The sequence below is a fragment of the Furipterus horrens genome, unplaced genomic scaffold (genome assembly GCF_987537825.1).
Source record: "Furipterus horrens unplaced genomic scaffold, mFurHor1.1.pri manual_scaffold_10, whole genome shotgun sequence".
Lineage (NCBI taxonomy): Eukaryota > Metazoa > Chordata > Mammalia > Chiroptera > Furipteridae > Furipterus > Furipterus horrens.
The window spans coordinates 35325149-35348906 of record NW_028327180.1 but is presented as its reverse complement, the minus strand read 5'-3'; the positions used below and the strand labels follow the sequence as shown (position 1 = coordinate 35348906).

The 23758-nt window shown below is 40.0% G+C and overlaps 1 protein-coding gene and 1 non-coding gene across 2 annotated transcripts in view; one reads left to right on the top strand and one right to left on the bottom strand.

Moving 5' to 3' along the window:
• Positions 1 to 1168: 1168 nt before the first annotated feature.
• Positions 1169 to 23758, top strand: part of EXTL3 (exostosin like glycosyltransferase 3) — a 101330-nt gene continuing 78740 nt past the window's right edge. The window contains exon 1 of the mRNA XM_090289023.1: positions 1169 to 1235. The gene's annotated coding sequence lies outside the window, so the exon portion shown is untranslated. The remainder of the gene's footprint in view (positions 1236 to 23758) is intronic.
• LOC149999488 (small nucleolar RNA SNORA1) lies at positions 4823 to 4957 on the bottom strand. The gene has a single exon (XR_016513822.1). It is a non-coding gene; the product is annotated as a small nucleolar RNA SNORA1 (small nucleolar RNA).

Genomic DNA, 23758 nt, shown 5'->3' with positions numbered 1-23758 from the left:
GAGGGAGAAAAGGAGAGAAACATCATTTGGTAGGCTCCCCCACCAGGGACCAAACTGGCAATGCAGGCATGTCCCCTGACCAGAAATCGAACCAGTGAGTTTTCTCTTTGTGGGACGCGCCCAAACAACTGAGCCACACTGGTCAGGGCATAACTATTTTTATTACTTGGAGTGAAGGGAAGCTGAAATAGTGCAATGCCATCCAAAATTAGAAATCATCCCAACAACTTAGAAATGTTTGAAAAGTTATTCAATAAAAATAAGAGAATCCTATGACACATTAAGCTCTAAACGATTTACATTGCACCAAACTTTCTTTTTACATTTGTCAACACATATATTTTCACATAGTTGGAATCATTGGCTACGTGCTTTCTAGTGTTCTTTGTTTTTTATTTAACATTATCTGATAGAAATATTTCTGCGTAGTGATACTGTTCATAGTGTTGTTTAAACATTTTTGTGCCTTTCACATGTTATTAATCATTTATTACTTTCTAATTTTCACTATGAATATTTTTGTATAATTTACTGTTTTTACTCCTTTTGACTATTTCCAGAAGAGAAAGTCCTGGGTTACATAGTTTTGTAGTTCCTGTTACATATTAACCCATTATTCTTAAAACAGAGTGAACCCACCTGTGGTTTCACCAGAAATAAAACTAAGTGTGCAGATTTTTCCATAATCTTGACATCATTCAGTGTTACAGCTTTCCCTGGTCTTAAAGTTACTTTACTATTTCATTTAAATGGAAGGTGGTCCCAGGCACTTTTAAAACATAAGGTTTATTTTTATATCTTACTGAGATATGAGCGCTTTGCAACAAATGCTGTACAGGTCCCCTGCACTAGCCCTAAAGCGGTCAACTCTTCCTCTTACTGCAATTTTCACAGTTCCCCGCCGCGGGGGCCGGGGTTCGCTTTGGAACTGCGCTCACCAGGGGTCAGCGCAGGCTCAGTTTTGGGCTTGGATTCCCACAATGCACCGGGCTCTGTAGTCCCCGCGTCGGAGGTGACGGAGCTGAGACTGGAGCGGCGGAGTCATAAAGCTTTGGTAGGCTCGGAAAAAGCGGCCGAGGGGCGGGGCGTCCAGGGGGCGGGGCTTTACAGGATCAGGGGCGGGGTCAGGATCCACCGCCTCCGCCCTGGAGTCCCTTCCGCTGGCAGCCGCAGGGGCTTACTTAGGTCACACCCTCCCCAGACGGGGACACCTTTTCACCTGGCGCTGTGATAAGGTAGGGAGGTGGGGGCGGGGACGATGTGTGAAGTCTCCTTAGTGGTGCAAAAAGAAAAAGTCTTAAGCTGCTAAAATTTCGAGCTGGAGCAACCAGGTTTGTTCAGAGGGAGTCTGTTTTAAAACTCTTTTGTCTGTGTCCCTTTGTCCCGGTCCCTCCAGTCTCTGCTGGGCTCCGGGGAGCCTGATTTGAGGTCTGTGCCAGGGTAATTTCAAGCTCTTGGTTCATCCCTTCTTGTGTACGGATGCTGGCTCCGGGGTGGGGTTAGAATGTGTGAGAACTTGTGTAGGTGTGGGCTGGGTTTCTTCAGATGTGTGTTATGTGTGAGGACTCATGAAAGATTAGAGGTAGGTCGGGATCTAGGGATCTATTTCACCGTCTTGGGTGAGGGTCCTGACCCCAGCTGTTTCAGGTACTTAACTGAGTGGCGCCTGTCACGTGTCCTGCCTGCGCCACCTTATCAGTGGTGGCTATCCTGTGATTTAAGTTAGAGGTGCCCTCAAGTTCTAACAGACCGAAACACACTGCGCCCAGGACTACTCTCCAGGACACTGTCTACCAAAAGCCCCTGCTGCCACCCTTCAGAGCTCTTCACAGCACAGCTGACCCTAGTTTGGGGATCCTTCACTTAGACCTTTTCAGAAAGTAGTTTGGCAGATAGAAGCACTGGAGTATGGGCAGCTGGGATAGCTTAAGGCTGCCAGTGTCTGTCCTCTTCAGCCTGTTTCTGGGTCACAGTGCATGGCTCTGCCTGTTCAGTCTGCTTTGTTACCCTAGCACCCCTTGGTAATAAGGCCAATCTGTAGTAATCCCAACCTGAAAGCTCCAGGCTGCTGTTCTAAGGGGATTCCACCTTTGCCCACTCTAAAGGCTCTGAAAAGCACTTCAGTCCTCTGATCTGTATCCCCAACGTAGAATAAATTATATATTTTAAAGATTTGTAAAAGATTTTTAAACTTTTCCATCTTTATCAGCCTTGCTGCAGCAAATTCATATGATTACTGAAGACATTTAGGTGCTTAACATTTGGTGTCTGTATTGAGGTGGGAAAATGGTGATGAGTCAGAATTTGTTCATTCATTCATTCACTCATTCTCAAATGTTCGAGGGACTGTCTTGTGCCAAATATCCTCTCCAGTTTCCATTTTTTCTGGTAACAACTGTCTGCCAGCTTTATTTTATCTACTCTGCCAGTCACCCTTGGACATAAACTCCTATGTTATATAAACCTTCATTGACCTTTGGAAAGGTGTGAGGGGAACAGGTAGAGTTGAAGGGGAGGTGATAAGAGGTGAAGTGGCAGGGTGTCAGATGCCAAAGAGAGTTTTGATTCCAATGAGGAAGCCACCCAGCGCTAAAGGGTTCTCAGTAGGACAGGTGTCTAAGGCCGCAGATGCAAAAGGATTGGTGTTCTGCTCATGTAACTCGCCCTTGGCACAGTCCCAGTGTGGGGATTGCCTGGCTCTCTTAACAACTGCATAGAGGATCAGAATGATACATCGAGACAAGAAGAGGTGCAGAGAAAGAGGAAGAGATAAACAAGATAGTGCAATCTGGAAAAACCCTGATTTTCATAGAATGATATCCCCATCTTGTAGTCTAGAAAGATAAAGCCAGATTGGCTTTTTACAATGACATGCATACATGTGACTAGAACCCCTTTAAAAAATAAAATATTGGGCCCTGCCTGCTTCCAGGAGACCTGAGGAATAGGCTACAAGGTAAAAACAACTTACAAAATGAAGCATTAGGGTAGTTTAGTAAAACAAGCACCATACTTAAAACCACTTAAGAAGGAAGGACACAGCAGGAGAGGCACAGTGCCTGGCATAGAGGAGACACACACTACTAGCTATTTTTAAAATTGTAAAACCTAAAAGTGATCATAGCAGTGAAGCAGAAATAGATCCTACCAGGCACCATGATATAAAAAGGAAACAGGTTGGGTTACATCATTTTCTTATTCTGGCAAGATAAAATATACAGATTCAATTATAGAGAAGACTTTTTTTTTTTTTTTCTGGAACTAAATTCAAGGAAGGATTTATCACCTGGGCTCCCTTGAATATAATTTTGAAGCTATGTACAATATCTTCAATAATATTTTATGGACAACCCTGAAAATGTCATGCAGATGAATGGTTTTTATGCAATGACACTCTTCTTACCTCTGGTGGCAACTATCTGGAGTTATCATGAATTTTTCTGTTAGAATGTTGCAGCGGTGGGATTCTGGGAGTGTCACTTTCAGGAAGCTACCTAAGGATGAGTCATCAGAAGAACCTGGAAAAGTGAGCAGACTTGGATGTGTGAGTGGGAAAAGGTCTAATTGTCTACTGAGCTCCATCATCTTTACTGTTCTCATGGGGTGGAGGATCCCTTGGCAGGAAACAGGAGCTAAGTGCTTCAACAGGCCTTTAAGCTCTGAAGCAAGAGTAGAATAAGCCCTGTGCTACTCTTGACATAAATGGCAGGCTCTAGGGACATCAATGATTGCTGCTGGTAAGTAGACCAGCAGCCAACCACCAGCCGGTGAATATACTTCAGATAAACAGGAGGTTTGATGTAGTGGGAAGTCCGTGGACTTTGAATTCAAATAAGTCTGGTTCAGCTCCTAGCTCTGCTACTTAATAGATATGTAATTTCACAAATTACTTAATTTTTCTGATCCTCGATGGGATATTTATATCTACCTTGTATGAGTCATTTTACTGATCAGAAATAAGATATAGAAACAGTAGTTAAAAAATAATAGCCAACAATTATTGATGCTTAATCCATATGAAGCATTATGTTAAATGCTTTACATGCATTGTTTCATTTAGTCTTCAAAGCAGCTCTGTGTGGTACATACCACCTGGTACTTCAACACATGGTATCTATTAGTATTAGTATCAGTTATAATAATACATTGGTAAGGCCATCTTTGCCCTGGGAATTGGTGGCTAGAATAGCAGTCAGCAAACTGTAAGTCATAGGCCATGTCTGGCCATTGTCTGTTTTTGTACAGTTGGTGAGCTAAACATGGTTTTTACATATTGAAATGCATGAAAAAACTGAAAGAAGAATATTTCATGACATATGAAAATGATATAAAATTCAAATTTTAGTGCCCATAAATAAAATTTTACTGGAACACAGCCATATCCTTTTGTTCACATATTGCCTGTGGCTGCTTTCATGATACAACAACAGGGTTGAGCAGTTGTGACAGAAATACGAATGGCCCACAAAGCCCAAAATATTGACTACGTGGCCCTTTACAGAAAGTGTTTACTGACCCCTGATCTGGAATAGACCTCGAGGGGTCAGGGCAGCCGCAGAGCAGAAACTAAGCCATGCAAGACTGCCTAGTTTTAAGAGATGGGATCCAGAAGGAGCAAAACTCTCATTGGCCTCAGTTTTGGGCCCATGGACAAAAGATGTGTTTGGCTGCATCAGGGCCAATGCAGACACTCTGAGGAGAGAGAGAGGGTTTGGGCTGGACCATCTATCTACAGGTTCTCCAAGCTCAGCCACTCTGGGACTAAAACCAAGTGAAGATACAGGCAAAGAAATCTGGAATCTGTACGCTGTTCTTTTTTAAAAAATGTTACAGGTCTCATTGTCTCCACTGCAATAAAATTACTGTGATGAAAGTGTAACGTGGGTCTCCATGTAGCCACATTAGCAATTTCTGGGCACCACAAGCGACAGTGTCTATTTTAATCTAGACTGAGGCTTTTGAGTTGTTCATTTTTATGCCTTTATATGTTTGCTTTTTGTTTTGTATTTGTTTGCTTTTCCCTTTCTGTTTTAGCAAAATTTCTCTTTCAAACATTCTAATCTTATCTAAGCTAGCTAGGGGAAAAAACGATTGATTCTCACCTGGGCCCAGATAAAGTCCAAACTTCTTAGCTGTTCTTAAGCCATATGATGTCTGATCTGGTCCCTTCTCACTTGCCTAGACTCATCTTCCAACCACTCTCTACATACTCTATGTTATACTCATGCTATGCAATGTAAAGTTCCACATCTCATGTTTCTTAAACTCTGCTGCACCCTCTGCTTTCCAACTTTATACATCTTCCCTACCTACAGAAATCCTCATTCTTCAAGACTGCTACAGTGTTTCTACCTATCCTGGAAGAGATGATCATGTCCGCCTCTTTGCCCTCTACCTGCCATCACAGCCGCTGTCACTCCATCGGCATCCATTGTGGAGTCCTTCAAGGTTAGGGATAATATAATCTTAAGCACATCCTCTTGCTGCTGGGACATGGTAATCTAAATGTGTGAAGGAGAATCAGGGTACCCTGAAGGGCCAGGAGCATGAACTTTCCAGTTTAGGAACCTGGAAATGATGGGTAAGAAATAGGGCAGATAAATGAAAAGCCAGGCAAGGAAGGCCTAGGGCGGCAAACTTCCTGCCTGGGTTTTTCTTTTTCTTTTTGTTTATTTTTCCCTTATGAAGAATATTGCATAATTCAATAGGAGATACCCTCTACTCTAAAAGACAATACTGTTGAGAGTGTTTGTGTCATACCTGTCAGAAGACAGATTTCATAAGACTACATTGCAATTCAGAGAAGACATTTCAGGAAGGGCTGAGACATTATGGCCCCAAAACTTTATTGATGATGAAACTAAATGTAAGCATAGAACTTGAAAACACAGCATTGGGCAAAAGTAGGTTTACAGTTACAAGTACATGAAACAGTTTTCTCTTGTATTATTACTTATTAATTATTGTATTTTTCATAAGGACAACTGTAAACCTACTTTTACCCCACCCTGTATAGATGGCTAATGTGGCCAGTAGATGAGATCTTTCAAGTACAAATGTCTCACATGAACTCTTATCACCCTCAGCTGTCAGTTAAGAGTCTTGACACTGTGAAGGACCTTATGTAGTAGCCTCTTGGTATTTGGTATTTGCTCAACCCAAGGGTTATGTCTGCACTTAAGCTTTTGTCGCCGGTGACTTTGATCTCTTATTTGAGTGACCACTGTGATATCAAACCTTTATTTCACAGGCGCAGTTTGAGTCTGGTTTTGTTTTTAGTGTTTTTAAACCCAGATTCAGTATCACATTCTGGCCTGCTGAATCTTATCGGCCGCTTTGGGCTGTCACACCATTTGTGAGCTCTTCTTCATGTGGCTTATCTGCACCAAGCTGGCTGTTTACTGTGCAGAAAAGCTGAGTGTAATATCAGCAAACCTAAAAGTTCCTCTTTGGGATCAGTCATGAAAAATATCCCAGTACTAACAGTTTTCCTTTATAAAAGAGACCTCTTAGAAATCAGTTGTCTCATTTTAATCACACATTTACTGTCAGATTCCACCATCTCTTTGACTTACAAGATTTTGGTAAAACTGTGGAATGGTTTCTGCCCTCAGGTGGGCCCTCATCGCTTCCAGCCAGTTCTTCTGTTCTTTCCTAGTCTCTCTGCCATTCTCCACAGCAATTTTTCAAACGGCCTCCGTTCTCCCTAAAAGTCCCACGCTCGGGTTCTCCTTACTCTCAGCAGATGACCCTGCCTGATGGTTTATGGATAAGATAGAGGCTGTCAGACAGTAATACCTTCGAGTTCCTGCTGCTATGCTAAGAAATCTAGTTAATTCTTCATGCATCCTTCTCTGTCCTGTTCCGGCTGAAGAGGTACCCTTCCCTTGACTTAGGACCAGCCTTTAAGTCCGTACCTTGACCTTCTCCCTCCTCCCTTCTCAGGGGCTTCTCTCAATTAATTATTCAATCTCTTGCATCCTTCTCATTAGCCTTTACAAATTCTTCTATCTCATCCATCTGAAAACATCTCCCTCTGGCAAACCTCCCCTTCATGACACAACTTCTTGATTTGGACTTGTTTCTATTCACTCACTGTTCTTCCTCAACTCAACTCTTCAACCTTCCTCAGTCTGGTTTTTGCTCCCATCTCTCCATCAAAACCTTCCTTACAAAGGCCACCAACTACTGCCTTGTTGCTAAAGCCAACGCATATATCTTAGTGATTGTCTTACTGATCTCTCAACAGCATTTGACTTCACTGACCACATGCTTCTCTTTGAAGATTCTCCTCTGTTGGCTCAGTACTTTCCCAGGTTCCTCCTTTTGCTTTCTCCTTGGGCTCATCTTCCTCAGGGCCACTTCCTCAGTGCCCATCCCACCCTGGGCTCTGCTCTCACTGTCCCCACTCTTCCCGTAATATGGTCCCCAGGGACAGAACCCCAACTCATACTGAACTAAACAACCAACCCACCAAACCACCACTACCAAAGACCACAACAAAGGAAATGCATGATTCAGGTGCCTGAAAAGTCCAGAGGTAGATCTGGGATAGCTGGTCCCAAGATGTGAAATAAGGATGTCACCAACGGCCTCACTCTCTGTCTCTTAACTTTGTTTTCCTCAGTGTTGGCTCCATTTTCAGGCAGCCTCTTTCTAAATGATGACAGAATGCCTGCCAGCAACTGCAGGCTTATATCCAATCTTCTTAGCAAACACAATGCAGAATTTCCTACCCAATTTCTTAATCTGGAAGTTGGGGAATCATTTTGACTCCTCTTCCCCCACATCTGCTTAATCACTGAGTCCTATACTAACTTATAAACATCTCTCCATCCCTGCTGTTCATATTCAAGTTCAGGTCCCCACCTTTCTTCTAGATTCCTGCAATAGCCTTCCAGTGATTTGCTGTCTTGGGTCTTGCTGCCCTAAAATCTATTCTTCATATCCTACCCAGTGTAATCTTTTGGAAATGCTTATCTGATGTCATTACTTGTCTACAGAAACCTTTGCTAGAAAGCTAATGGCAAAACTCCTTGTTCTTATGTAAGGCATTGTGTGATATAGCTACTGTTTACTTCTCTTTCTCTCTCTCTCTTTTAATCCTCACCCAAGGACATGCCCTTTGACTTAAGAGAAAAGGGAAAGGAGAAAGAGAAGGAAAGAAACATTGATGTGAAAAACATTCATCAGTTGCCTCTCCAATGCACCCCACCTTGGAACTGAACCCACAACCTACCAGGGGTCAAACCCATAACCTAGTCATGTGCCCTGACTGGGAATAGAACCTGCTACCATTTGGTTTATAGGATGATGCCCAACCAACTGAGCCACACCAGCCAGGGCCTCTTTCCTCTTTTAACTTCTCATTTCATCCCTTGTTTTGGACAGTTCAGCCGCAGATGCCAGGTTAGCCAACTCTTTCCCATCTCTGGACCACTTTGCTCCTGACCCCCTTCCTAAATAACTGCTCCATACCCTTTCAGGGCTACTGTTAGACATAATTGCATTGAGAAAAGCCTTCCATATTGCATTATGTACATATTCTTCCTGTTAGGACATTCTACTTTTTCCATGTTAGCACTTAACACACTTCATTGTAATTGCTTATTAAAGTTAATAAGGTCTGTGAAGGCAGATATTTTCCTTGTTTTGTGAAATATCCCCAGCATCACAGAGTAAACACCCAAAGAATAGTTGTTGAATTATAAAATAAAGTGAGATGTGATTATACTAGGTAATTTTCCCATTCTCTTCTCAATTGATTTGATTAGCTACTGGAAAATTTATAAATATAATGCCTATTGCATTTCTTCTTCTTCTTCTTTTAAAAAAAAAAAAAATATATATATATATATATATATATATATATCGTCGGCGGCGGCAGCCGTCCGTCTCGAGAGACGATGGTGTAGCTTCTTAAGAGTCTATCTGCACCGCCGAGAATGGTTGTGCAGTCCGACTCGGGAGTGACACGGTATCTGTCTCCTCCCATGTTGAATCGACATCTTGCGATGACGCTGGAGTGTCCTCTCCAGTGAAGCTGAAGCTACAGAGCCTGGGCAGGGTGATATGGAGGGTCTGCTGTTGCCCATGCAGCAGACCCCCCCTCTCTTCGCAGCTGAAGGGTCCAAGGGAAAGACGGAGTCAATACAGCTTGGCTTCAGGTGCGCCGCAGGAGTTGCCGGTATTGACTACAACGTCAAACCGCCTTAGGGACTCCGGCTCCAGATTTTCTGTCGGGGTTTACTCCCTTAGCCTTTCCCCTGAAGAGGTATGCCGCAAGGCAGCGGAGGTTTTTTGGAGTCAGAGTTTTCCTTCTCTGATGTGCCCTGACTGGAAGATCGAACCAGCGACACTTAGCTCGCAGGCCGACGCTCAATCCACTGAGCCAAACCAGTCAGGTCATTGGTCCTCCTTGGAGAATCATCAAATTTTAGAATTGAAGACGATCTTAGTAATCATCTAGCACTAATTTCACTTCATTTGACAGATGAGGAAGAGGGAGCTCAGAGGTGCTCAGTAACTTGTACAAAGCACAGAGCATAATTGGACCAGAACTCAGAGCTCATGGCTTTCAGTCCAGAGCGGTTTATGATATCAGCACTTTCACCAGACTAGTGTAGTATGATTTTTATATTAATACTAAGGAATCGTATTCCTATAGTCACACATGTTTTACTTTTTTAAACATACTTCCAGATTCTGTACATGTTAAGAGATTCTAGTTTTTTAGGGTGCAAATTACTCACTGGTCCAGAGATGCCTAAAGTATCCCCTAAGAGTCTGTCCTCACAGGTTGGGACGGTGCTGTATGCCCTTGACTCTCTTAACACAGCACCACGAAAAACTGGAAGCTGCACATTTGATTTAGTTGTTCCACCATTTCACCTCAGAAGGGTAATTACTAAGGAGATGCCACCTGGGTTTGATCTGAGGCACACTCATGTTGTGTAAGAGAAGTAACAGACTTCCTTGTTTAACTCTTTGTATGAACTGCTCTTCAGTCCTGGGAGGCTTGCTGACGGATGTCTTTTACGAACTAGGACATCCTTTATTCTTTTGGAAAGAGAATTGCTTCTATAAAAACTATGTTGATGATTGGAAAAGACTGGGTAAAAGTGACTTTCTAAAACTAATTATTATCAAATTGGGTATGGGTGAGAAAACAAATATTGGGGACATTTTTTGATTTTTAAAAAGTTTTATTTTTAAATTAAAAAATTTAATTTATTAAAAATTTAAAAAAATGATTAAGGAAACCCAGAATGAAACCTCTTGACCAAAGCATACAATTAATGGACCTATTCCAAAAGAAAGTTCAGAGGTTGTACATAAATGTTCTTCAAGCATTAGTTTATAATAAAATGTTCAATGTATCTTTTCATTATGTTTTCTTTAACTGATTATTTCAGTTAACCGAGTTACCTACTGTTTAAACTTTTGCATGTGGACTTATTATATGCTTCTGAGTCTTTTTGTGTAGTTATGATTTTGCTTTTGAACTAAAATTTAAGCTTCTCTAGGGCTAGACCTACTTATTTCATTTCTTCCCAATCTTACCATGGTGCCTAAGTCTGTGTATGCCTCTGATGATGGAATTTTATTTCCCTAGTTGTGAATGGGGCCAACCAGTCCTTCTCACTCAGGGTCAACATTATTGTTTTTTTTTTCATCTTTTCTCGTTCCTCCTTCTTAACTTGAGGACATTGTTTGTTTGTTTTTTCCTGAAAGGAGAGAGAAAGGGAATATACAAGGAGATGCTCAATCACCAATCTCTGTTGGGGGATTGCTGTGCATTCTTGTTACTAAAAAAGAAACTAAAAAGGAAGTGAAACATGAGTTAAAAATACATTTAAAACAGATGTTTGTGCTTAAATTAAAAAATTCCACATGCAGCCCTTTGACCCAGCAAGTCCACTTCTGGAAATCTATCCTATGGCAATAATTAAACACAGGCAAAAAGGTTTAGCTGTAACATACTCATCTCAGCCTTGTTTAAAATGGGGAAGAATTAGAAGCAATTTGAATTTTCAACCATGGGGACCTAACATATAAATACAATGGAATTCCTAATTAAAAATAATGTGTTTACTGACATATGGAGATCGTTACAATTTATTAATTTGAAAACTTAAGTTATAAAATGTGTACAGTTTTATCCCATTTTTTGTAAAAGGAAAATATACAAAAATAACTAGAAGAATATACACATAGATTATAGGGTGATAATAAAATTAATTTTTTCTTGTCAGTGTTTAAAACTTTTCTACAATAAACTTCTATAAAGTTATTCTTAAGTTAATGAACTACTCCAAACAAAATGGTTTCTATTAATGTCATTATTTTATGTGACTTTTTTCTTCAGAGGTATTTGATTATAAATGAATATGTTAATAGTTGAGGTCTTATGAAAAGGAAGACATTACTTTTTACTTTCTTGTCTTGGTACCACTTTTTCCTCTATGAAGTGGAGCCACACCAGTCAGGGCAGTGACTCAGCACTCTTTTTTAAAAAAAATAATTTATTTATTTGTTTGTTTATTTATTTTATTTTTAGAGAGAGGGGAAAGGAGAAAGAGAGGGAGAGAAACAGCACTGTGGGGTTGCCTCTCACTCGCGCCCCCAACTGGGGACCTGACATGCAACCTAGTCATGTGCCCTGCCTGGGAATCGAACCAGCGACACTTGGCTTGCTGGCCAAGGCTCAATCCACTGAGCCACAGCTCCCAGGGTGTAACTTGGCACTCTTAACTACTGTGAGCATTCGCTAAGTTGTCAAGTTAATGCTGAGCAATTACTTATTAATTGATTGAACAAATATCTGAAAACTGGCAAACTGGATTCAAATACTGGCTCTCCCATTTAACTCTGTGAGCTCAGGGTAGTAAGTTAATTTCTCTGGGCCTCAATTTTCTGATTTATAAAATGAATACTATAATACATTGTTTTGAAAGGATTAAATGAGATACAAAATGTATAATTTCCAGAAATGAATAGTATAATAAATACATTGTTATTATAAGGATTAACTGAGGTACAAAATATAGAAATGTTCAGCACAGAGTAAGCTCTCTATAATAGTAACTATTAGATGCCTAATATGTGCCAAATACTAAGATTCACATTCACTTAGTCAACAAACATTTATTTAGTGCTTAGCATGGACCAGACAGTATTATAGGTGCTTGGGTTATATCAGTGAACAAAACAGACTTTCCTGTTACCACAGAGCTTACATCGTAGCAGATGCAAAGATTAAATACAACGTAGTCCAATCCATGATTATTGATAATAATAATTACTATTATGACTATTATGTGCCAGCCACTGAGTAACTGATTTTCATATATGATCTTATTTTCTCATTAACCCTGTGAGGTCGGATTATGTAGTAGTATGGAAACTGAACATCAGAGAGGTTATGTAAAGTAAGTTGAGAAACAAGTGCAAGTAGGACTACATCAAACTAAAAAGCTTTTATGCAGCAAAAGAGACCATCAACAAAATGAAAAGGGAACCCACTGAATGAGAGAACATATTTGCCAATGATACATCTGATAAGGGGTTAATTTCCAAAATATATAAAGAACTTTACAGCTCCACACCAAGAAGAAAAACAACCAAATTAAATAATAGGCAGAAGACTTGAATAGACACTTCTCCAAAAAGGATACACAGATGGCCAATAAACATATGAAAACATGCTCAATGACACTTAATCATTAGAGATGCAAATTATAACCTCATACCACCTCACACCAGTCAGAGTGGCCATCATCAATAAATCAACAAACAAGTGCTGGCGAGGATGTGGAGGAAAGAGAACCCTAGTGCACTGTTGGTGGGAATGCAGACTGGTGCAGCCACTGTGGAAATGTCCTCAAAAAACTAAAAATGGAACTGCCTTATGACCCAGTAGTTCCATTTCTGGGTATATAGCTAGAGAACAAAACAATAATTCAAAATAATATATGTGCCCCTATGTTCATTGCAGCGTTATTTGCAAGAACCAAGATTTAGAAGCAGCCCAGCTGCCCATCAGCAGTTGAGTGGATTAAAAAGCTGTGGTACATTTACACAATGGAATACTAGGTTGTAAAAAACAAAGAACGATTACCTTTTGCAACAGCCTGAATGCTAAGTCAAATAAGCCAGTCAGAGACAGGCAAATACCATACGGTCTCATATGTGGAATACAATGAACAAAATAGACTGACTGAACAAAACGGAAACAGAGGCATAGGTACCTAGAGCTGACTGACAGCTGTCAAAAGGGAGGGAGGTTGGAGGCTTGCTGAAAGAAGGTGAAGGGATTAAGAAAATCATATATTTATATATAACCTAGATACAGACATATGTGGTAATCGCCAGAGGGAAAGGGGGGTGGGAGATAGATGGAGGTGGGTAAAGGGGGTGAAAAGAAGGACCGAAAAAGACTTTGCTTGGGGCTATGGGTGTACAATGCAGTGCGCAGATGATGCTTTATTGAGTTGTACACTTGAAACCTGTATGGTTTTGTGAACCAATGTCACCCCCCAAAATTCAATAAAAAATACCCCCCCTCCAAAAAAGAAACAAGTGGAGAAGCTGGATATGCAAATACAGGTGTCTGACTCTAAAGTTCACTTCACTACCAAACCTTCCTACCTTTACTTGGTGGGTCATTGAGTGGTTTTAATTTTATTGATTGATTGATTTTAGTTATGCTTCTCTCTTGACATTTTTGCCAACACTTTTTGCTCTGCAGCAGGATAGTGAGGGAAATGAATTTGAGTTCCCTCATTTTGTATTAAAATACTTAATTATCTCTGCAGGAAGGGATCAGAGAAAGAATAAATAACAGCTCTGCTTAGAGTGTCTCCTTGAATCAATTAGGAATCACAGCTGACTCTCCTCCCTGTGTAGAAAAGAGGTCACATTTAGAGGGAGAGGTCAGGATGCAGCCTTGACAAAGGCGCACAGATGGGGGTTGGGGGGGGGTGTCCCAGAGGAATTCCTTGTGCTGGTCATCCTACCAGGCTCAGGTGAAGAAAACAGTTGATGCCTCCTGCATATACCTTGCGGTTTTGCATCTTCATTTCCTAGCTCAGAGTCTTTCAGAAAGGTATAGCTCCTCCAGCTCTAAACACCCCTCTTCCTCTGCTGTTCTGTAATTGCCCAACTATCTGGAATGTTCATGTCTTCAAAGTAATGCTGGATAAATACTGCTGGAATTTGAAAAATTATTATTATGAAATTTTCAAGTGTTCAGAAAAGTACAAAGAATATCATGTACTTACAACCTAATTTTGTTAAATCTTAACATCTTGGATTTTTGCTCTAGTTCCTTTTTTATAATAAGAAATAAAAGTAAGTCACACAGAAAAAAATGCCTTGTAATTTCACTTATATGTGAAATCTAAAAAACAAAACAAGAACAAACAAAACAAAACAAACCTACAGATACAGAAAACTGATAGTTGCTAGAGTGTCAGGGTGTGGGGATGGGCAGAAAAAGGGAAAGGGATTAAGAAGTACAAACTTTCAGTTATAAAATAAGTCTCAGGGTTTTGACGTACAACCTAAGGAATATAGTCAATAATAATATAATAAGTGCAACGTGAAAGATGGTTATTGGACTTATTGTGGTGATCACTTTATAAGGTATATAAATGTTGAATCACTATGTTGTACACCTGAAACTAATATACTATTATATGTCAACTATATTTTTAAAAAATTAAAAATAGGTCTAGCAGAAACCCCCTGTGAACCTCTCCCAGTTTCACTCTCCTCTCTCTCTCCCTCCCTTCCAGAGGCCACCACTGCCCTGAATTATCATTACTGTACATGCTTTCATCCTGTCACTTGCTACAGAGAAGTACATGGCTAAATACCCTTACACACGATGCTCTCAGGCACATCCTTGTACTATGTCCTTGTGCACATGTGCAGGAATTTCTCTGGGATGTTGATCTAGAGCTACAATGGCTGGGTCATGGTGAATGCACATTGATTTGGCCAAATTTCTGTCCACAAGGTTGTACCAACTGGTATGTGTGATGCCGTCCACTTTTTACTGCCTCAGTCATGCTTACTGTTGTCAGACAAATTTTTTTTGCCAATCTGATCCATGTGAAATGGTGTCTCATAGGTGTTTGTGTTTTCCTGATGATGTTGAGCATCTTTTCATGTGTTTGCTTTTACCATTTGTACCTTCTCTTTGTTATCTGTTCATTTTCTTTGCTTTTTTTGTTTATTGTGTTGTCATTTTTTTTTTTAATAGTTGAGGTGGTTCATTGTGTATTCTGGTTACTGCTCCTTTACCAGTCGTGTACCATGCAGAGATCTCAAAGTCTCATGTTTGCCTTTTACTTTGTTTATGGTGCATTTTGAGTATAGATAAGTTTAATTTTGACATAGTCATCTATTTCACAATCTTTTATTATTTGTACGTCCAAGTCCTATTAAAAATAATTCCCCCTATACCATAGTCATATATATTTCTTCCTAAAAGTTTATGAAGTTTTGATTTTTACATTAAGCACATAATTCATCTAGAATTTATTCTGAGATTGATGGAATATAGGGATTCTTTTTATATATATATATATATATATATATATATATATATATATATATATATATATATATATATATAATCAGTTGTCCAGCACCTTTATTGTATCGTCTATTCTTTCTGCACTGATTTTGTGTCTGTTTGATGCCAAGTTTTCATACAGTGAGGGATTAATTGATCTAGTTATCTGTTCCTGGGCTGATATCACATTGTCTAAATACTATAATTTAAAAAAAAAAAAAAACATCTTGACATCTCATAGGGAGTAGTGGCCTACCTTGTTTTTCTTTTTTCAGAATTATATTTTGTTATTCTTAGTTCTTTGTTCTTCCATATGGATTTTAGAACCCACGTATTAGTACCTTAAGAAAACACTAATAGATACTTGATCTCGACTTCTTCAATACCACCATGTGTCTCTTTCCACTAGGTATTATAACATTATCTTTCCTAATAAACTTGCATAACCATTTCTAATTGCTATCTTCATAAGTCAGTTAGCATAGGTTACCTTTTTACTTTTTAAAAATAGTTGTGATAAAATTATATAACATAAAATTTGCCATTTTAACTATTTTTAAGTATATAACTCAGCTGCATTGGATACATTTATAATGTGCAAGCATCACTACTATGGCAGAACTCTGTAATCATGAAGCCGTAACTCCTCCATTCCTCCCTCTCTTCAGTCCCTGGCAATCACCGTTCTATAGGAAATACCTATAAGAGGAATCTTACGATTTGTGTGACCATACACTTTGTGTCTGGCTTCTTGCACTTAATATAATGTCCTCAAGGTTTATCTATGTCATAGCATGTGTGAGAATGTAATTCCTTGTTAAGGATGAATAATATTCCATTGTATGTATTAACCACATTTTGTTTATTCATTCATTCCATATTGGACACTTGGGCTGTTTCCCCCTTTTGACTGTTGTGAATAATGCTGCAGTGAACATGGTGTACAAGTATCTGTTTAATCCCTGTTTTTAATTCCCTCGGGCATTTTCCTGGAAGTAGAATTGGTGGGTAATATGGTAACTCTATGTTTAACTTTTTTAGGAATTGCCGAACTGTTTTCCACAGCTGCTGCACCATTTCACATCCCACCAGCAATGTCTGAGGGGTCCAGTTTCTCTACATCCTTTCCAATATGTTATTTTTCATAATTTTAAAATAACCATCTTAGTAGGTATGAAGTGGTATCTCACTGTGGTTTTGATTTGCATTTTCCTGATGACTAATGATGTTAACCATCTTTTCATGTGCTTATTGGCCATTTATTTATCATCTTTAGAAAAATGTCTATTCAAGTCCTTTGCCCTCCTCACTCCCTGCCCTCGACTTTATTATTTTTGAGAGCAGTTTTAAGTTCACAGGAAAATTGAGTAGAAAGTACAGAGAATTCCTGCATACCCCCCAATATGTACAGACTCCCTCATAATCAACAACCCACATGAGAGGTACATGTGTTACAATCGAACCTACACCGACATGCCATTAACACCTAAAGTCTATAGTTTACATTAGGGTTTATTCTTGTTGTACATTCTGTGGGCTTTGAGAAGTGTATAATGGCATGTAGCTTATCAAATAACCTCACTGTCCTAACAATCCTCTGTACCCCAGCTATGTATCCCTGCCTCTCCTCTGACTCCTCCTTATACCCATTTTTAAACTGGGTTGTTGGTTTTTATGGTGTTGAGTTTTAGGAATTCTTTATATATTCTGGATATTAAACTTTTATTGCATATATGGTTTGCAGATATCTCCCCCATTCTGTGAATTGTCTTTTCACTCTTTTTATAGTGTCCTTTGAGGCATAGAAGTTTTTAATTTTTTATGAAATCCAGTTTAACTATTTCTTTTCCTTCTGTTGCCTGTGCTTTTGGTGTCATGTTTAAGAAACCATTGCCAAATCCAAGGTCATGCAAATTTGTCCCTATGTTTTCTTACAAGAGATTTATAGTATTAGCTTTTAAATTTAGTTCTTTGATTCATTTTGAGGTAATGTCTATTTAGGGTATAAGGTTAAGGGTCAATTTTTTTTTTTTTTGCATTTGGATATCTGGTTTTCCCAGGACCACATTTTTGAAGAGATTGTTCTTCCTCTATAAGTCAGTTGGCTGGCTATAGATGTGAAGGTTTATTTCTAGGCTCTGAATTTTATTCTGTTGGTTTATATGTTTATTCTTATGCCAGTACTACAACTTTCAGAGAAGGAAAACTCTGACTCCAAAAAACCTCCGCTGCCTTGCGGCATACCTCTTCAGGGGAAAGGCTAAGGGAGTAAACCCCGACAGAAAATCCGGAGCCGGAGTCCCTAAGGCGGTTTGACGTTGTAGTCAACACCGGCAACTCCTGCGGCGCACCTGAACCCAAGCTGTATCGACTCCGTCTTTCCCTTGGACCCTTCAGCTGCGAAGAGAGGGGGGGTCTGCTGCATGGGCAACAGCAGACCCTCCATATTACCCTGCCCAGGCTCTGTAGCTTCAGCGTCATCACAAGATGTCGATTCAACACGGGAGGAGACAGATACCATGTCACTCCCGAGTCGGACTGCACAGCCATTCTCGGCGGTGCAGATAGACTCTTAAGAAGCTACACCATCGTCTCTCGAGACGGACGGCTGCCGACGACGACGACTACAACTTTGATTACTGTAGCTTTGTAATAAGTTTTAAAGTCATGCAGAGTGAGCCCTCCAACTTTGTTCCTCTTTTTCATGACTATTTTTCACTATTCTAGGCCCCTCGAAATTTCATATGAGTTTTAGAATGTGTTTTCCATTTCCACAAAAAATGCCCTTGGGATTTTGATAGAGATTGCATGGAATCTATATGTTGACTTAGGTACTATTACTGAACAACATTAATTCTTCCAGTCCATGAGTACAGGATGTCTTTTCATTAATTTAGACCTTTTAAAACTTATTTCAGCAATGTTTTATATATTTTTAATGATTACATTTTATGTTGGTTTGCTGATCTTCTAGGAAGGTAGTAGCATCTCTCTAGACTATAAAAGGTTTTCTTTCTGAGATGTAGAGTCTTATAAATTTTACCCATAGAGGAAGAAAGCAACATAGTATTTACTTTTAATACTAGAATTGTTTTTCATAGTCATGATCTTTTAGGATCCTTGAATAAGGAAAAAAAGATAAAAGCTTGTCTGGAATACACCTTCTCAGGAGAGTTTGTTGGCTTCATCATGCTCAGTAGGTCACAGTGAGGTCAGTTTACCCTGTGTGGAATTTGACTCAAAAATTTTTTCAGGAAGATTTCATTGTAGAACCTAAGTTCAATATTGTAATATCTTTAATCTTCTATCATCATATTTATAGGCCAATCTGTATCACATAATAATAATATTGGACAAAATACATCAGGTGTTTGAACTCCTAAAGCCCTCCCTTCTCTTTCATACCCCCATTTAATCATCATTTTTCAAACAGTCAAATTTACTGGCATATGCTACATGCCTTTCCCTCATCATTGAGTTTAATAATATGTCATGAAGATTGCTTACATTACTTACATTTTCCTAAATATTTAGGGAATTAGCATTCTCAAAGTTTTCTGTCTCCTTAAACATAGAGTCTGGCTATACCCAATCCCAAGAAAGAATGACTCTGAAACTTTCCCTTCAGATAATGGTTCCACATCAAAACAGTGCTTAACAAAGAAAACCAAAAACTATTATTTAGTTAAACCTTTCAGTTTATAGGGAAAAAATGGCAGATCTTTGTTTGGGAGCCAAAGCAAGATGGGAGGAGAGGGGCAGAGGTACTCTTCCAGCACTCTGCACTCCACTTGTCTTTATCAATTGACCTTTGTAAGGTTAGCACAAGTCCTCTTACTAGCAGCATATATTGAATATTTTCTTAATATTCTGGGCACTTTAAAATCTGTCACCTGCTGATATGCCAAGATTGCGGATTTGATCCCTTGTCAAGGTCCATACAAGAATCAACCAGGGAAGGCATCGATGAATAGAACAACAAATCAATGTTTTTTTTTTCTCTCTCTCTCACTCTCTTTGCCCCTCTTTCTCTCTAAAATCAATAAAAATAATTTTTAAAAACCTGTCAACTGATTTAATCTTCATAGTAAATCTGTAAGACAAATGTGGTGCATATTGTGTAAGGAAATCAGTTGCACAAAGGACCTGAATAGAGACTTCTCCAAAGAGGACAAAAAGATGGCCAATAGCCATGAAAAAATGTTCAATGTCACTAATCATCAGAGAGATGCAAATTAAAACCACAAATTACCTCATGCCTGTCAGAATGACTATCATCAAATCAACAGACAAGTGCTGGCAAAGATGTGGAGAAAAGGGAATGCAGATTGATGCAGCCACTATGGAAAACAATATGGAGTTCCTTCAAAAAAATTTAAAATGAACCTGCCTTTTGACCCAGTGATATCACTTCTGGGAATATATCCTAAGAATCCTGAAATACTAATCAGAAAGAATATTTGCACCCCTATGTTTATAGCAGCGTTATTTACAATAGCCAAGGTCTGGAAACAGCCTAAGTGCCCACTAGCATGTGAATGGATAAAAAAAAGCTGTTGTACATTCACTCAATGGAATTCTATGTGGCTGTAAAAAAGAAGGAACTCTTCGCATTGGCAACAGCATGGATGGACTTGGAGATTATTTATGCTAAGCAAAATAAGCCAGTCAAAGAAAAATAAATACCATGTGATCTTACTCATATGTGGAATTTAATAACAAAATAAACTGAGAAACAAAATAAAACCAGAGGCATGGATACAGGAAACAGACGGATGGATCTCTGGGGAGAGGGGGTCGGTTAGCCAAAGAACATATATGCATATATACAAAGCCCAGGGACACAGACAACATGTGGTGAAGGGGGTATGCAGGGAGGAAAAGGGTGAAAATGGGGGACATCTGTAGTAGTGTCAAAAATAAATAAATAAATAAAAATTTTAAGGAAAAAATGTCCTTAATTGTTTTTCTGAAAGAGGAAGAAAGTTCAGGATGTACATTACAAATCATGTGTGCTCTTTTTCCTCTTTCCTAAAATACTCTAATTTTTAGAGCATAATGACAATATATGGTGTTTTAGATAACCATTTTGATTTATAATGTATAACTTTTCCATTTTGCATTAAATGAATCCTATCAGGGAAAAAAAGAAAAAGAAAGAAAACCAGCCTCAGAGAGATCGAGCAACTTACTACGGTCATGCTCTTTTCATGCCAGTTTCTTAGTCTTGGCTTCATTAGTCTTATACTCTGGGACTAAAGTAAAATAGTTCATTCTTCAATAGGTATTTGGCAAACAAGGACAGAAGCATCTTCTCTCTCTTTCTACTGTTATGTACAGAGTAACTCAACCTGGTCATAATGGGGGGTCATAATGTCCTGAAGCAGCACAGAGTTAGGTAGAGGGAAGGGACTAAATGCAGAGTTGCTGTCGATGTAGAAACAATAGGAGCTTGTTGGTGGTTGAGTGGGTGGGGAGGAGCAGGTGGTGCCATCATGAGTGGGGATGCAAGCTTATGGAGACCCGTTCTTCCTTTTAATATAGAAATCTGTTCCTTTTCAGAGAAGCACCTGCCATTAAAAATGCTTTTCTGTGAGGCATTCTAGGCCCTGGTTATTTATAATTTACCGGCTGTGAACAATCGGAAGGCCATGACAACAGTTTGGGTTTTGCTAAGGTGGAATGATCTTGAACTGTGCGTTCTGTGAGGCAGGGAGGAAGTGCCTGGCTTCGAAGGTCCAGCCTCTTCATGTCACTCATAAGAAAATAAAAAGTGACTCCCATAAAGGTCTGAAATGTCATTTACATTTCTCAGTTTTACATTATTCCCTTTTATTATAGCGTAGTAGCCCTCGGTTGGTTGGTTGGTTGGTTGGTCCCTCCAGCACCTTATTGTTCTGGGAACTGCTGCCCGTTCACTTGAACCATGTGGTTCTAACAGGAACTGTCCTTGCAGCTGATTGGTCCAGGGTGGACACCCGACCTTCGCTGGCCAATCAAAGACTCTTCTCAGGACTTTTGCGCTTATAAGCAGAAGAAACTTGAGGAAATCCTTGGCAGTGGTGATTCTTGACTTTTCCGTGGCCACGTTTCCTGCCTTTGGAGAAGACAGTGAAAAAGGCAGGCAGCGAGAACCGTAGGGCAAGATGGACAGAGCCCCGGTGCTGTGTGTCCTGGGGTCCCGTTTTCAAGGAAGCCTCTGCACCTGTCTTTTCCTGTTTGGCTGTCCACCCATCCCTTGAATTCTGTCCTCCAATACACCCCTGCTCTTTCTGTCATTTAATTTTCTGCCACTTATAATCAAGAGTCCTAACTAAGCCCTGGATAGTGTGGTTAAGTGGGTTGGAGTGTCGCCCCATCCCATAACCTGGAAAGTGGCAGGTCTGATTCCTGGTCAGGGCATATGCCTAGGTTGTGGGTTTGGTCCCCAGTTGGGGCTTGTGGTAGAGGCAACTGATAGGTGTTTCTCTCCCTCTCTCTCTCCCTCCCTTCATCTCTCTCTAGAATCAATAAGCATGTCCTCCGGTGAGGATTTAAAAAGAAAAAAAGTCCTGACTGAAAGGAGGAAGTTTTGTGTGATAAGTCTGTTGCCACATTTGAGATTCAGGAAGGTTTTAGGATAGATCCCTTGCAAGTATCAGAGTCTACTACATGTTTTCAAGCATTAGGGGGCTGGATTTGGCATCTAACTTTATTTACTTTTCTTTAAATAAAACATTTGTTAAGTGGTGAGAAACTTTGTTAGCCTCAGCTGTGCCCAACCCCTACTCAAGTAATTTAAATGTTAGCTTACTTTTCCCATGATTACTAAAGAGCTGAGGAAAAGGTTGGCCAAGTTTCAAAATGTCCTTGTTAAGTTTCTGAGATGAATAGGACCATCATCATCATTGGGGTTTAGAGTGGAGGGAGGAAAGTGGTCTGAAGTGGTAGATATCACGTTTCAAACCCAGTGGGGGGAAGGCAGTTTGGCTGCCTGGCTCCTGGTATCTGCAGGCGTCTCTTTAATGATTGCCCTTTCCTGCCCTGGAAGGGGGTGGGCACTTCCACTCTGCCTGGCCCGACTAGGCAGGTTGCCCTGACTTACAGTCAGGTGATATCGTCAGCATTATGGAAAATTTTAAAAAGTATAGTATTCTGATTTTTATTGTTGATGGTTGTAACATTTTTATGCTACCTCCCTGAGCTTCCTCCACCTTTCAGTTTCTGTAGTATAGAAGAATAGTGTTTTGATTTTACATCTTTCACATTGTTTGCCATATGTTTTAGTTTTTAAGAGTAACCTATACTCCTTAAAACTTTTTATTGGAAAGCACATCAAAGCATAAACACCAGGAAAAAATCACCCACGATTATACAACTTGAAGCCAGAAGCATTCACATGAGGGCCGATTTTGCCGTGGTATCTTTGGGGAATAGTTTCCAAGCTTGACTTGGCCGCCAGCCAGACATCTGTCCCAGGCTCTTTGACCTCCTGTGCTTCACTCCTCCTTTCATAGAAGTTTACTGCATTGACCCTGCCCTCCCATAGTAAAGATGAAAGCTAGCTGCTTGAGGAGTTTGGTTGCTGGTGTGGATGGCTGGCCAGGAGCATCCTGGCGACAGGGGAGGGATGTCTCTGGTGAAGGAGAGGCACCTGGCAGGGAGGCACTGCAGCTGGGCAGTGGCTCAGAAACCCTGGGACATGACGGCACCCGCAGAAACAGGCCAGTGCTGCCACTGCAGAAACTGCTCTCTGCTCTCATTTCCCGACTGTTCACGGAGCCAGCCAGAGCCGCAGGCCGTGCCCCACACGGTGGGGGCCAGACAGTCCCACGGACACCAGCTTCCTCTCATTATGTTAGGCCTCCCGGGGTCATGCTTTTTATTCGGAAAAAAAAAAAAATTGTTCTCTTCCTAATTGTTTTGCTTAGGAAGACATTCACGAGACTCACAATATATGTATACATTTTATAGAGCTGAAGTTCCCCCCCAGCCCCTTCTTCTTCTACCCCATTTTCACCCTTTGGCAGTCACTTCAGGAAATCAGCTTTTAGTTCTTGTGTGCATTTGTCTACAGTTTACTTATAATTTTGAAGCAAATACAAGTATATCCTGTAGTCTTGTTTTTTCTTCCTTGTAAACAAAAGGATGCCTTGTATACACATTTTCTACACCTTGTTGGGTTGTTGGTTTGTT